This window comes from Mastomys coucha, chromosome X, assembly GCF_008632895.1.
Source record: "Mastomys coucha isolate ucsf_1 chromosome X, UCSF_Mcou_1, whole genome shotgun sequence".
NCBI classification, from domain to species: domain Eukaryota; kingdom Metazoa; phylum Chordata; class Mammalia; order Rodentia; family Muridae; genus Mastomys; species Mastomys coucha.
In genome coordinates, this window is record NC_045030.1 from 75,362,052 (window position 1) to 75,377,053 (window position 15,002).

At 46.9% G+C, this 15,002-nt stretch overlaps 1 protein-coding gene and 1 non-coding gene across 2 annotated transcripts in view; both read left to right on the forward strand.

Moving 5' to 3' along the window:
* Window positions 1-2,865: 2,865 nt before the first annotated feature.
* LOC116095761 lies at window positions 2,866-2,972 on the forward strand. Its single transcript, XR_004120722.1, has one exon. It is a non-coding gene; the product is annotated as a U6 spliceosomal RNA (small nuclear RNA).
* An 11,542-nt stretch (window positions 2,973-14,514) lies between these two features.
* Window positions 14,515-15,002, forward strand: part of Dusp9 (dual specificity phosphatase 9) — a 7,687-nt gene continuing 7,199 nt past the window's right edge. The window contains exon 1 of the mRNA XM_031374411.1: window positions 14,515-14,577. The gene's annotated coding sequence lies outside the window, so the exon portion shown is untranslated. The remainder of the gene's footprint in view (window positions 14,578-15,002) is intronic.

Below are 15,002 nucleotides of genomic sequence, written 5' to 3' on the forward strand. Positions count from 1 at the left end.
GAGAGGCTGTGACTGCATTGTGGTAGGCAAGAGAACATCTGCGCCTGGAAATACAAGGTCTCTGTCTGTCTGTCTGTCTGTCTGTCCACATATGTGCACAAGTGAACAAGCCAGGGAGTAAGCTTACTGTGTCCCAGGGACTCCAGGAGCTGAGCTGGGATTTGGGAAGTATCTTCAGACCTTGAACAAAAGGGGCCTCTCTGCTGACTCCTCCCCACATACTTGCACAATACACAGAAGACCTGTGGCACAGTGCACTCCAGCCATAGATATATGCCGGATGTTTGCTATCTTCACAGAAACATTCTGATACCTCCATACTCTTACTAGGCATGGTCTTTCTGTCTGATATGACTTTCTTCCCTGAGGCAGTTAACTCCTGCTTCAACAGGAAACAGGTGGACCACCTTCTGGGGCACTTTTCTTGGCCTGGTGGGGGATGTTGCAGGCTACTTGTTGAAATTGGTCATCATCTTCCTGGGTCCTCTTACTACCCAGAAACTACTTCAGACCTGGATCAACAGGAAAGTTGTAATTGAGGCAGCTTTTTTGTTTTGTTTTATTTTTTCAAGACAGAGTTTCTCTGTGTAACCCGTCTGTTATGGAACTCATTCTGTAGATCAAGCTGGCCTTGAATGCAGAAATCCTCCTGTCTCTGCCTCCCAAGTGCTGGGATTAAAGGCATGTACCACCACAGACCAGTTTATGCCCAGCTTTTTAAGTGGGTTCCGAGACTTAAACTTAACTTAAACTTTAAAAAAAGTGAAACAAGCACTTTACTAACTGATACATTTCCTCAGAGTCAACCTCTTATGTTTTACAATAAAAAAATCACAAAAAATCAAACAAAATATAAAATAATTCAATGACACCATCAACAAATAGGATCAAAAATATTTATAAAGATAATTATAAAGTACAGTGCTCAATAGCAGAATAAAATTGAAAAAGACCATATTCTAGGAAAACTTCAACAAACATTTTAAATTTTTACAAATTTATTTATTTATTTATTCACTTTACATCCCAATCAATATCAGCTGCCCCTCTTCTCCCAGACCCCCTTTAAAGCTTCTCTTCCCACTTCCCCCTTCCTTTCTCCTCAGAGAAGAAGGAGGTCCCAGTTCCCCTCATCTGGCACCTCCAGTTACTGCAGGAATAGACACATCCTCTCCCAATGAGGCCAGACAAGGTGGCCCAGTGAAGGGAACGGGATTCACAGATAGGCAAAAGATTCAGGGATTACCCCTGCTCCAGTTGTTGGGAGATCCGAATGAAGACCAAGCTGCAAATCTGGGGTGGGGGGGTAGGGGGGGACTAGGTCCAGCCCATGTTTGCTCTTCAGTTGGTGATTCAATTTCTGGGAGCCTCCAAGGGTCCAGGTTAGTTGACTCTGTTGGTCTTCCTGAGAAGGTCCTGTCCTTTTCAGGTCTCTCAAGCTTTCCCTCAACTCTTCCACAAGACTCCCAACTCTATCTGTTTGGCTATGGGTCTCTGCATCTGTTTCCAGCCTCTGGGTGGATCCTCTCAGAGGACAGTTATGCTAGGTTCCTGTCTGCAAGCATAATACAGTATCAGTAATAGTGTCAGGGGTTGGCCCTTGGGATGAGTCTCAAGTTGGGCCAGACACTGGTTGGCCATTCCTTCCATCTCCCAGTGTAAGGATAGTAAACCACCCACAAAACCTCTGACCCAAAATGTGTCCTGCCTAAAAGATGTAGAGTGACACAGATGGAGCAAACTTTATTATTATTATTACTATTATTATTATTATTATTATTATTATTATTATTATTATTATTTTGTTTGTTTGTTTGAGACAGGGTTTCTTTGTGTAGCCCTGGCTGTCCTGGAACTTGATCTGCAGACCAGACTGGCTCTGTGCTCAGAGGTTCTTTTGCCTCTGCCTCCCATATGCTGCTGAGATTAAAGGCATGTACCACCACTGCCTAGTTCAACAAGCTTTTTAAAAACTGAAATCATACAGCGTGTATTCTCCAATCACAACACAAAATAGAAATCAATAACAGAAAAATATACATATACCATGAATCTAAACACACTTCTAAATAATTCACTGTTCGGGCAGTGGATGTGTCTCAATAGTAGAGTGCTTGCCAACATGCACAAGACCTGGGGTTTGATCCCAAGCATCATAAATAAACAATGTATGCATCAAGAGTATGGGGACTCCTGTTTGTCAACTTGACTACATCTGGGATTAAGTAAAACCCAGGCATCTGGGCACACCCATGAGGGATTTTTTTTGTAATTCAGTCATTTGAAATGGGAAGACTCATCTTTAATCTGGGTCACATCTTCTGCTGGCAGCTTGTATAAAGGACATGAAGAAGGATGCTTACTCTCTCTGACTGCTTGTCCCCCCTCTGGCTGGCAAGTCCATTCCTTCACTGGCATTAGAACTTCTATGGAATTTTGACATATACTAATGACCAGTGGAGACATCAAGTCTCATGGACTGAACAACTACTGGATTCTTGGACCTTCTGTTGGTAGACAGCCATTGCTGGACTAGCAGGACCACAGTCTGTAAGACATACTAATAAATCCTCTTTATGAATATATATATATATATATATATATATATATATAAACTCTTTCTATAAGTTGTTTCTCCAGAGAATCCTGACTAAATACAAAGAGGAAGTCAGAAGGAAAAAATTTTGTTTTAAAAGAAAAAAATTAATACGCTGAAATTAATGAAAAGAGAGAGACCATGGAAGTGTGAGTGGTTTGAATATGCTGTACCCCAACTAACACAGGTGGATAGAGAGTAGATCTGAGAGGACTTTGGGAGTTGAGTAAATATGATTAGAATACACTGTACAAAAATTTCAAGGAATTGTGCTCGCTTCAGCAGCACATATACTAAAATTGGAATGATACAGAGAAGACTAGCATGGCCCCTGCGCAAAGATGACACGCAAATTCGTGAAGTGTTCCATATTTTAAAATTTTTTTCAAGGAATTAATAATAATGATGATAATAATGATATTTTATAAAATTAGGGGGCCAGCAAGAATTCTTAGCAGGCAAAGGTGTTGCTACCAAGCCTGATGGCCTGAGTTTGATTTCTGGGACCCACAAGATGGAAAGAGAAAGCTGAATCCCAAAAGTTATCCTTTTACTTGCACACACATTATGGAATATACATCCTCACGCACATAGTAAGTTTTTTAATTTAAGTATAAGATCCAAATATATTGGGAATCAGGAATCTTCAGGTGTTTAGAGCTCTTAAATTTCTCCAGATCTACAATAAAGTCTCAAGAGTTGAACTCAGTTCTGGGAGTACCTCAGTCTGGTTAAATAACCCTGGCAAAATCACTCAAAAGTCCTGAATTCCAGTGTTTTCACTATAAAAAAATTAAGATCATCTACTTCATATAGATATTTTAGAATTAAGTAATATTATATATGAGAAAACATTTTTGAAATTGCTTTCTAGAGCAATGATAGCAAAATACCACCCACAAGGAGCCTTGAAACAACAGACATTTATTTATTTTTCCTCTAGTCCAAAGGACAGGAGTCTGAGACATGGGTATTGACAGGACCTTCTGCCCCTGAAGACTCATGGGATGATGTGTTCCTGGCCTTGGCTTGGATTCTGCTGGTTGGTGTGTGACCTTTGATCTGCTTTGTCTTGTAGATCTTTGCCTTCGTCTTCACATCTTCCTGTGTTTGAGTCCAAATTCCCTTCTTTTGTAACACTGGTCTTAATGGATTAGGAGCCCACCACCTTCCAGTCTGACTTCATCCTGCTGACTTTATCTGGAAAGAACTGATTTCCAAATAAAGTCACGTTCCCAGGTACTGGACGTCAGGACTTCAGTTTATGAAAAACAACCCATGATAAGCTCTCTATGACAGTTATACTAGAGAATTTGGGTCTCTCGCTGTTATTGTTGCCACCTACGGTCAAGTTTAACCTCCTTGCCCACTTCCTCTTACCTGCTTGTCACTGTTCACTCCCAGCTTCCTGCTGCTCTGTCCCAGGTTTTGTTTCTGGCATTTTCCTTCCCAAAATGCACCCTAAGTGTTCTGTCAGATCCCTTCTGTTTTCTCTACCTAGCCCCAACTTCCCTTTCCCACAGCCTCAGTGTTCTCAACCAGCCAATCTATTTGCCAGTATGCCTCAGTGGGACAGGAAGCATATTGTTGTACCTGGGAAGACCTGTGCCTGTACAACAGACATGTATGATCATGCTGTCATCCTCTGGCTATAGGTCTCGTGTTGTTTTAGTAAAACACAGCAAGCACAGAACACAAGACAGGACCAGCCTCGTCTCAGTATTCTGCTCCATACTTCCTAGGGACCACAGCTCTTGATGCATGTTTGTGGGTCTGTCTGGTGGGATTCTGTGCAGCCAGCAAGGGGCCTCATCCCTCACAGAGACATGCTCTCTCTCTTCCCTGACAACCACTCACTATGGTTTCCTTAGTAACAGAACAGAGGTCCAGGCTAACTGGTCATGGAACCTGTGGCAGAGGTTTATCCAGGGACCACCAATGTAATAATACAACAGCTTGCCCTCCTCTTACAGCATCTGGGGGTTGACCAGCTGAAGAGAGAAGGGAAGGCATGTGGCCAGCAAAGCCTTGACAAGCACACACTTGCCTTCAAGACAGCTCTAGTCATCTGAAGTGTCCTGAGGTCCTGAAGAGATACCAGGTACCAGCTGAAGGGGGTGGAAGGTGAAAATACTGGGGAGGAGGAAGGTACAGCTGGCCTGAGGTGACTGAATATAAAATGGTAAAAGTAAAGATTGGAATTCTGCTGCTGAGCCTAGCAATGTTAATAACAGGTGAGGGACAATGGGAAAGGAGCCTGAGGGGAGCCTGAACTGGGAGAACCAAAGAGGCTGGAGCCTCTGAGACTGCCAGGCAGTGCCTTCAGGCTCTGGGGCATACCAGGGAACAGGAGACAGAGGTTTGAAGACAACTATCAGGGCCTACCCCAGAGACTAGGAATCCTCCCCTGGAGGTAGAATGAGGCCACCAGAGTTAATAAGGCAACAAGTACCTATTGACTGCATGGGCAGAATTGGTAGCCTCAGGCAAATGACAGCAGCTACTAAAGCCAGCTGTCCTGGGACTGTGACTGTGCTGTAATTGCTATTTATGGGCAGAGGTCTCCTGGAGATGGACTCCATTCTTGGGCCCCTCCATATTCTGGCAGCCTAGTTCAGGCCTAGTCATAGAGTATAGTTTTATGAGGTCCACTCTCTTTTCCAGGAATGGTGGTGGGATACAAAGCAACAATTTGGGACAAAAGCTGGTCCCAAATCCCAGGCCCTGCCTGAAACCAGCTGTCCAACTACATGCTGCCTAAGTCTCAAGGGCAGGAGTCTCAAGCTTCCAACACTTTTCCTTCCAGGAGCCAGGCTACTAGAGATACTAGAGACAGAGATGGCCCACGGTTGGTACAGCTGGAGTTTAAAAAAGAAGTGAACCATTTCCTGGAAGACAGACTGCATGAGGGTAGACAGAGTAGATCGGAGGGATAAGATGGAATAAATGTGTTTTCTACATGCTGTTGGCCAAGAAGAGGAACTACTAAGCCTCACAAAACATGGAGTCTGCCTGGAGCCTCAGAATGTGACCTTATGTAGAATAAGGCAAAGGGACACTAAGTATCCCAGTGTGTTCTGGAAACTGCAAATAAAAAGCTGGGGCTGGAATGTGGGCAGGGAGGAAGTGGGAGAGGGGAGGCCAGAGGGGCACAAGAGCCAGGTCACATAGGACCTGCAAACTGGACTTTGTTCTCAAGGCCACAAGGGACCATTAAGGGGCCCAAAGGGGAGGAGTAGCTTAGTATCTGTCTTAAGACAATCCTTCTGGCTTGGGATGGGAATGGGGGCTGGGAAGAAGCTATGCTGCAGATAGAGCAGTACAGTACAGGCCAGGAGGCACAGGACTTGACAGGGCCAAGGGGATATGTATATAAAATTTCAAAGTCTGTAACAGTATGTGGAGGTCATGGAAAGAGAGATCAGGCTGGAGGAGGAATTACCGTGGACTCAATTTTGAACAAACGTCTGAAGTGCCATGAGACTTCCATGTGGCAATAGCCAGCTGGCAGTAAATGCTATGAATAAAAGACAGTGCTGTCACAGTTTTGACCAAGGAAAGGAGCTGAGATCATTCCATGAAGACATGTACAGAGACATTAGAAGGCATGGAATGCCTGAAAAAGAGACTGGGGCAACTGGCCAGGAGGAGGGAAAGCAAGCCAAAAACCTGGCCAGCCGGGGCATCTTGGCAGGGAGGTGGATGGGTGGCTCTGGGTACAGTGGCTGGAAAACAATTCCATCCAGGCCCCAGAAATTGCTGGGAACCAGAGCGAGGCAGCATTCAGAAGACTTGGTGAGGGAAGAAAGATGGTATGTGTGCATGGTGATGGGAAGATAGCAGGATGGTGTGGCCAAAGTAGGGGGCCTGTGCTGGTGGGCTGAAGGGCATAAATGAAAAGGCTGACCTAAGACAAGCAAATGGCTCCTGTGAGTCTAACACCAGGTGGCCAGAAGGCAAACTGTTGCAATGCTCTGAGATATCCAGACCTCCCCAGTCCCTCTCCCTCCTGCCCATCCCTTATCAGAGCCATCTACCCCGAGGATGGATAGGGAGGGAGGGAAGCAGAAGCCCAGTCAGTAGGAGGAGCACATCTGTCAGCCAAAGGTAGGAAAGAGTGCCTCCACCACCCTGCAGTCTGACCACAGGGGAGGAGTCCCAGACTGAAAGGTAGCTAATGCTGCCTGGCCTGAACTCTGGGGAGATGTGTACAGGAAAATGTATAGTACCACAGGAGGACTTAGGAAACTAGAAGTTGAAATGGGGATACTTGGTCAGCACAGATAAATGACAAGACAGATCCTGAGATTTTGAAAAGCCAGTCAAAGAGAGTGAACAGAATTCAGGTGAAGTCAAGGCTGGTGATCAGTTAGGAGGTGGAAACTAGGTGTGCAAAGAATGGAAGATGAAGTACATATCAGTAAGGGCTGAGGCAGGGAGGCAAGCTTCTCTAAGACAGCATATTCTAAACACAAACCTCCTTGCTCTGAAGGCAGGCTTTCAATGCTACTCTTGTAGCCTTCAGAGCCTTTATCAGACAGCCTAGAAACAGATGGAGCTGTGACTGGAAGACAGTACATGACGTATGCCTCTGTGACACAGAAATTTGAGATATGTTCTGAGTGGCCCAAAGAAATCCACCCAGAGTGCAACTGAGCCCAGTATCTCTGATACATAGACCTTAGGATATGGGTCAGCATGTGGACATTGGTCAATGGTATGCGCTGAGAGATATCCTTGAGAGTGCAAGCAGGGAAAACAGGCTCTATTCCATGATACTAGTGGACAAGGATGATGTCACAAATACAGAAGACATGATTTCTCAACACTAATCCTCCTATAAACACAACTCAACAACCACTTACCAACAGAAGGGACAGGTAATACCAATCTAAGCTCTGAAGTCACAACATCCAGAGGCAAAGCAAGGGGTTTTTACACTTGATCTTAGCCAAAAGGCTGAGAAGCGATGTAAGGGGTTTTTAGAAAATGGCCAGACCCTCACTGGAATCTAATGCTGTGATTAGCTTTGGTGGGCTCTCTGAGGCTCTGGCCAGGGATGCAACATGTAAGAGACATTCAGAATGTGATTGTGAAAATTCAGGTATGATAGTACATACCAATGATCCAAACACTAGGGAGAGGGAGGCAGTAGTGTCAGAAGTTCCAGATCCTCCTCAGCTACATACAGGTTTGAGACCAACCTTGCCTATCTGTCTTAAGAAAAGAAAAGCAGCATTGATGTAAAGATGTTGGCCTGGAAAAAAAGAAGGCAATGAAATGATTCCCAAAGATATTCCGTTATACTCAAATTAGTGCCTAGCCCAATTGTCCTCAGAGAGGCTTCACCCAACAACTGATGGAAACAGATGCAGAGACCCACAGCCAAACATTAGGTAGAGCCTGGAGAATCCTGCAGAAGAGGAGGAGGAAAGATTGTAGAAGCCAAAGAGGACAAAGACACCACAAGAAAGCCCATAGGATCAACTAACATGGACTCATAGAGGCCCACAAAGACTGAACCAACACTCAGGGAGCTTGCATAGGTCTAACCTAGACCCTCCACATATATGTTAACAGTTATCCTAACAGTACAAGCAGGCACTGTCTGTTGCCTGATTTGGGTACCCTTTCTGACTACTGGGTTGCCTGATCTACACTTAAGGAGGTGCGTAGTCTTACTGCAACTTGATAGGCCATGGCTGGTTGATATCCATGGGAAGCCTATCCTTTTCTGAAGAGAGATAGAGGACGAGTAGATGTGAGGAAGGGGGAGGAAGTGGTGGGGGGAAGACTGGGAGGAGATGAGGGAGGGGAAACTGTACTCGGAATGTATAAATAAATAAATAAATAACAAAAATTTGAAAAGCAAACAAACAAAAAAGATCTCAGACTCCCACCAGCTCCAGTAGACTTGGAAATTTTCTATATCAGACTTCAAAAAGGGGTGTGGTTTGGGCATGAGCAGGGGGTGGGAGAGGTGGAGATTGGTGGGTGTATACCAAGCTCCTGAAAAAAATATCCATTGAGACCAATAATCCAGGTTCCTATCCATGGCCTGCAGGCTGCCCAGAACTTAGACACCAAGAAGCAGCCTTTGGTGCTAAACATTCCACTGGTTAGCTTGTGTTATTCTTCTGGCCAGCCAATCCAAAACTGGCAGCTCTAAGCATTAGGAAGTACTCCCAGGCTTGTAGCCTTAAAACTCCTGTCCTTGACCCATCTCTTCCTCCACCGAAGCTGCAGAGACCAACTACCTTCAGGTCACACATGTTATAAGACACAGCCCTCATGGCTCTGTTCAGCTCCCCAACTACATGACCCCAGAGCTGAGCTTTGCAAATTTAAAGACTGGGTCACCCTCACAGTCACATCCCATATTACTCATAGCAGCTTTCTCTGGAGGCTTCCACTGCTAGAAAATCAAGTCTCAGGTCTCTGCTCCAGGTGTAACAACCAAACACACATGGCCAACTGAAAAGATCCCAGAGTCACCATGTTTTTCCTTCTTTCTATTAACACAACTTAGGCAGCTGCTTAAAGGAAACAGTGCTGCCCACAGCTCAACATCTACAGGTAGGACAGTAAGGACCCCACCACCACCACAGAAGAAGAAGCTTAGTGACATCATGGCTCCTCACTAGGAGGACCCGGCCCAGAGCAAGGAGCTCTCCACCTTCAGCATTTCTCAGGCAGGGTCTAGTCAACAGTTGCCTCTCTGAATTTCACTGTCCCTACCTCAGCTCACTGCTTTCTCCACATTCTCACTGCCCAGAGCCTAGGACAAGCAGATCATGTGACATGGTATCTGTGTCCTTCTTGTAGGGTTCTCTCAGAACACCAATCAATTACCAATGTGAGAAGTAGGTACTGAGAGGGAATGGTTGGCTTGCTAAATTTAGATGGAAAAATCCCCACAGAGTTGGCAGAAACATCCTGAGCCTTCTTTGTGGCAGTAGTCCTCAACAGGAGAAGTAGTGAGGGTACCAGGCTAGGTTCACATGCAACCTCAGCTTGGGACTCTATCTGGTGGGATGACCCCACTTTCTTTGCTGATCAGCATTTTATCTATCTGAATTGCAGCCCCAGTTCATTGTAGTCAGGAGCAGAGGGAGCAGACTTCTTCCCTATTCTGGTGGCTGGAGGGGGCTTTGCAGGATGCACTGAGGCCTCAGGTCGCTCTGAAGTTAGTGGGAAAGAGTGACCCTAGTTGCCAAGTTCAGAGGTCACTTCCCACTATATAGGCTGAGACTTAACTGATGAACAATTTGGCATTGACTTCTTGATTGGTTGTGGTGAAAACTAACTCCATCACTTCTTTCTGTGTTCTGGGAGCATCTAGGAGCACTAAATGAGAGCAGAAACACCCTTGTCACTACCAGTCAATGTCATTGCTTACCCTCATGGTCATCATGACTTGAATGAAACCATTACACAGTCCCCTGAGCTGCTCATTACCCAAAGGCTTATGGAAGAGGACTTCCTACACCCAAGGAGGCCCCTCCTGACATTTCTGAGCTTCAAGGTGGAAAGCTAAGATAGAGGCCATAATGCTTCAAAAGGCAATCAGGCTAGAGTCAGGACAAGGTGACAGGCCTTACCCAAGTCTTCCTCCTGGAAGCCACTTACCTCAGCCAGCATTGAATCTTTGCTTAGAAGGTCATTTCTAGTACCTGAAGCCCAGCCTCTGCCACAAGATATGCCACAGCTCACAACAAGAACTTTTAAAAAGTCTCAGGCTGGGAAGGACAGGAGTGCCTGAGGCTCAACCAGTCTGGGAGTCTGGGAATAGGAAGACAACTAAAGTTCTGGGAAAGAGGGGTAGCTGGAGCCAACAGAAAAGGAAGTTGGGATTCTCAATGGTGCATAGGTCCCCCACAGTCTCCCCAGGAGCCCCCCTCTTCTTGTCACTGACATCAGAGCCCTGATCTGGGCTGTCCATGGCTGCCTGTTTCACATATTATCTTGTTTCTTGTGGTGACCAGGCATGACTGGCAAGACCCATTCCTGTCAGGGGATAGGAGTATCATCCAATGATGTGGCCAGAAAGACCACTCACAGAGGCCTTTCTCCTGGCCCAGGCAGAAAGCAATGGTTAAAAGATGTCTAAAGCAGCTGGGCAGTAGTGGCACACGACATTAATCCCAACACTTGGGAATCAGAGACAGGCAGATTTCTGAGTTCAAGGCCAGCCTCTTCTACAGAGTTCCAGGACAGCCAGGGTTATACAGAGAAACCCTGTCTCAAACAAACAAACAAACAAACAAACAAAGATGTCTAAAGAGCAAGGGAGCTGTCATCTGTCTGTGCAGCCTAATCCTTCCACCCCTGGTAGCTCATCTAGTTGCTGGCCTCCTTTGGTCCTTAACATCCCTTAAATAAGCCTAAAGGCCTTCTGCACAAGAGTCATGGCTTCTGTTCATCCTTACCTCCCCTTTGCCTACCCAGCCACCTAATGTGGGAAGCTGGCTCTCTCCTGGTAAAAGAATCATATCGTCTGTAATGTAGATACAAACATACTCAGTACTTCTCTAGAGGACAAGACAAAGAGTGGGAGCACAGCAACTGCTAGAGGGGGTTTAAAACTGAACCTGGCTCCTGAGGTCCTTGCCCCAGAAAACAATTAATGTGCTTCTGTACGTGATCAAGGAAGGGGGTGGGCTGAGTACAGAGTTAAGCCTGTTTACTCATAGATGGTGCCATGGTAGACTGGGGCACCTGTGATAGCAGATGGATTCAACCACAGGCATTCTTGTCTGTATGATTCAAAGGTTGCCCAGAAATAAACTGCAGGTGTGTGTGTGTGTGTGTGTGTGTGTGTGTGTGTGTGTGTGTGTGTGTGTACATGCACACATATCCAAAGAGTACCCCAAGATGTAAAAACAGGGTTTCCATGTAAGAAACCTTCAGTCTGGGCACAGCACTCAGAGCACAATGCCACGAGGCACAGAAGGGACTGTGGAGAGGATGGAATGCCAGAGAAAACAAGAGCCTTCCTCTCTACCAAGCTTGGGAACCCTACACCAGGCCTGAGGCTTCAGTAGGCAATACTTTCCCATTCCTCTCCAGCAGTTCCACTAACTTGGAGAGTGGCATAGAATTGGGACCAAAACCAAAAAAGGGTGCCTTAACAGTTACAGGTGATCTTAGTCAAAGGACTACTGCAGAGCTGGCCCAGACATGGGTGACACTGCCAGGATGGAAACTTCATCTCAAAGAAAGCTCACCATCCTAGTTCTTCCACCTTGCCTGGATCTGGAAGTTCCTGGGACTATTTTCAGTTTGGTGGGGAGCAGCTGAGAGATTCAATAGAGCATGGGGTCTGGAAAGGCAGTAAGATAGCCTCCTCCCACAGGCTGTCCCCAAGGAATAGAAGAGAAAGGAAAGGCATGGCATGCTGGTGGTCCTGTGTTAGTGCTGAGTGCTGTGGTCTTTTAGGAAGCGAAGGGACTGGCTGTAGTAAAGTGAGGAGGTGGCATAGAGAGGTCAAGGGATAGAGATGAGCAATCATCTTATCCTGAAGTTTGTCAGAGACCACAAGGACCTAAGCATGTAAACCTGACTGCTACAGAGATGAAGGCCAGCTGTGTCCCCAGTTCAGCATTGGGAATCTGCACTTAAGTCTCTGTAGAAAAGGTTATAAGTTTTATTCTGCAATTTCAACAGAGCATAGGCTGGGCTGGGCTACTTGTGAAAAATCCCTAGAAATAGAAAGGAGACTCTATTTCCAGAAGCCAAGCAGACCTAAGCCTTTCAATTTCCCAGACATCTTTAGATCAGCCCGGCCCTTGGATTTCTTGTCTTACAGCAAAGAGTGGTTCTTGCTGCCTAGAGAGCAGTGACCACTGTGGGAGGTCTGGGTGGGTGCTCTGCAAGGATAGGCCAGCAGAATCAATGTAGATATACTTCCCCCAACTTCTGAGTCACTGAAGTGTGGATGCAGGGGTTGTTTCAAACCTGTCTAGAAACACATCTGACTCAGTTCATCAGATGAGTGCCCAAGCCACATACAAAGCTGCCCTGTGTCCTCTGTAAACAGAGGTAGGGAATGGTTGTCCTCATCTTTCTTGTTCTGTGTATTTTCCTGTGTTGACAGATTTTAAAAAAACGTCCCTTGTGGTACATCACTGCTTTCAGCTTCTTATGTTTCTAAAGAAAGGTCCCATAACCTTGGAATAAGGCACAGTCGGGACTAGCAAAGAGTCCCAGGTCCAGAAGTAGGAAGGAACCAAGGGCTGACCTGTGTGCCGCCATTTTGGCAGTTGCAACAGTTTCAAGTCTTGAGCCCATAGGCCAGTGCTGAAGGGCAAGAAGCCAAAGTGGAGTGGAGTGGTCTAGAGAGCAAGCTAACAGCCAGTCTGATGTCCCTCTGGCAGGGAGAGGGTGATAATGCTGGCCTCTGCCTAGAAGAGGCTAAGCTTTTGCTGAAGCTAACATGAAGAGGGTCAACCAGGGCTCAAGAGCATGGTCATGACAGGCTCTGGAATCCACACTCTGCTCTGGCTCACACATCAGTGTCTAATACTGTTGTAAAAGTCACCTGAAGATTACAGGATCTTGCTTCCCTTCCCAAATATACAGACCAAGAAACCAAATCTCAGAGATGGGAGACTTGGTTGCTGAAAGCCAAGCTGCCACTTTCCCTCTTCTGCAGGGGTAATGACTCAGGGGAACTCTGCTGCAGACACAAGCCAACACTCCAGCAGCACAGCAGATAGGCCTCCCTTGGCTGCTTCCTATCCATGAAGCTGCTAGCATCCCAGATTGCCTGGTCTCACTGGATTCTACTCCTCGTGAACAGAGAAGCCAGCCCTTGGTAGTGCCTGACCAAAAACTAGTTCTTAGCATTTCCCTGGTGTAGAACTTACTGAGCTCAGACATGACTCCCTTGGGAGCCCTGGAAAGAGCAGGCCCTTCTGAGTCCTTCTCCCTCAAAGCTAGAATTGAGACCTGGAACCAGCTGGTATCCTGTGCAAATGTTCAACTGTAGCTCTAGACTTTTGACTCAGTTAACTTGAGACTAGTATAGCTTCACCCCTTTCCAACCACTGCCTCAGTTGATAGCTATAACATGAGAAATGCCTCCCTTGACTTCCACAAAACTGATATGAGGATAAAATAAAGTCCTAGATGGGAATGCTTGGGGCCTGTGATGCAAAACAAAGTAAATAGGACCTAGTACCAAAGTCCTTGTCCCCACAGGCTCCCAGGCCTTCCCCCAGTGTCTTAGCTCCACCCTTTCCAGGCACTGGGACTCACATGATATTTCTATTAGACAAAATCTGACACACAAGAATGAAGGAAGACAGTGACAGAGTACGTGGAGTAGGGGATTTGCAGCACTGTCAGTCATACCTTTACACCCACTCCATTGTGGGGACTGGAGGTAGTCCTGAAGGCCAAGCCCTATGTCCTTTCCCTCTTGGGCCCCTTCATTCTGCTAGAAACAAGGATACCAGTGCAGACTGTTGTGCAACTGCTGCCCAAACCAAATGCAGACCACTGTCAAACTTCCCCATATACTCTGGCCCAAGCTCCGGTTACTGGGATAAGTGTGCTTTGGGGGGACATGGGATCACAGGACACATCATCAATCAAGTAGAAGTCGAAGAGGACAAGGGCTTGCAGGTAGGTGGAAGGAGGGTGGGGTGTGGGAGGCAAAGGGGGATGCTGGACATGCCTGGGCCACTCCCTGATCCTTTCCAATGCGCCGCTTGCGACAGAGCCCCTCCTGGGCAGGGGGCGGAGAAGATCGCCATACGAGGGGAGGAGGCGGCCACAACGAGGCGGGTGGTGGAGGCGGGATTTGGAGTTTCCCTCTGCAGCTGCAGTAGCTGCAGCAGCCCCTAAGCTCCAGGCGAGGCTGCCGCCTGGAGCTCTGGTGACATTTGCCGATGACAGCGGCACTTCTTACTGCCTGAGCTACGGAAACTTCCTGGCCACGACGCACAGAGCCAGGGATCAAGCTGAGGCTAGCAAAGGTGAGCAGAGCACGCGGAGCCCTGCCCCCCCCCCACCTCATCCGTCCTTGCTGCCTACTCCCAAGTATGTTCCTCCACTGTGGACCCCCATAGTCCTGCCAACCACATCCCAAAGGCCCCGAGGCATGCTGGGGAACAAGAATCTACATGACCCATTTGGTCCACACCCCTGCCACCCTGCCTGTGCGCCTTCCATGTCCCCTGACATTTCCACCAGCCTCGCAGTCATGGGCACACAGGTTTCTGTACTGAACATAACAGCAGCTCCCTGCCCTACCGTTCACCACTATTCCCAACTCACCAACATCATCCCATACCCTGCCACGCCCCAGTAACACCCAGGTGCTGACACAGTGCCAACACATCCAGCGATGTCTGCACTAGCATACTGCGCTCTCTCTCTCTCTCTCTCTCTCTCTCTCTCT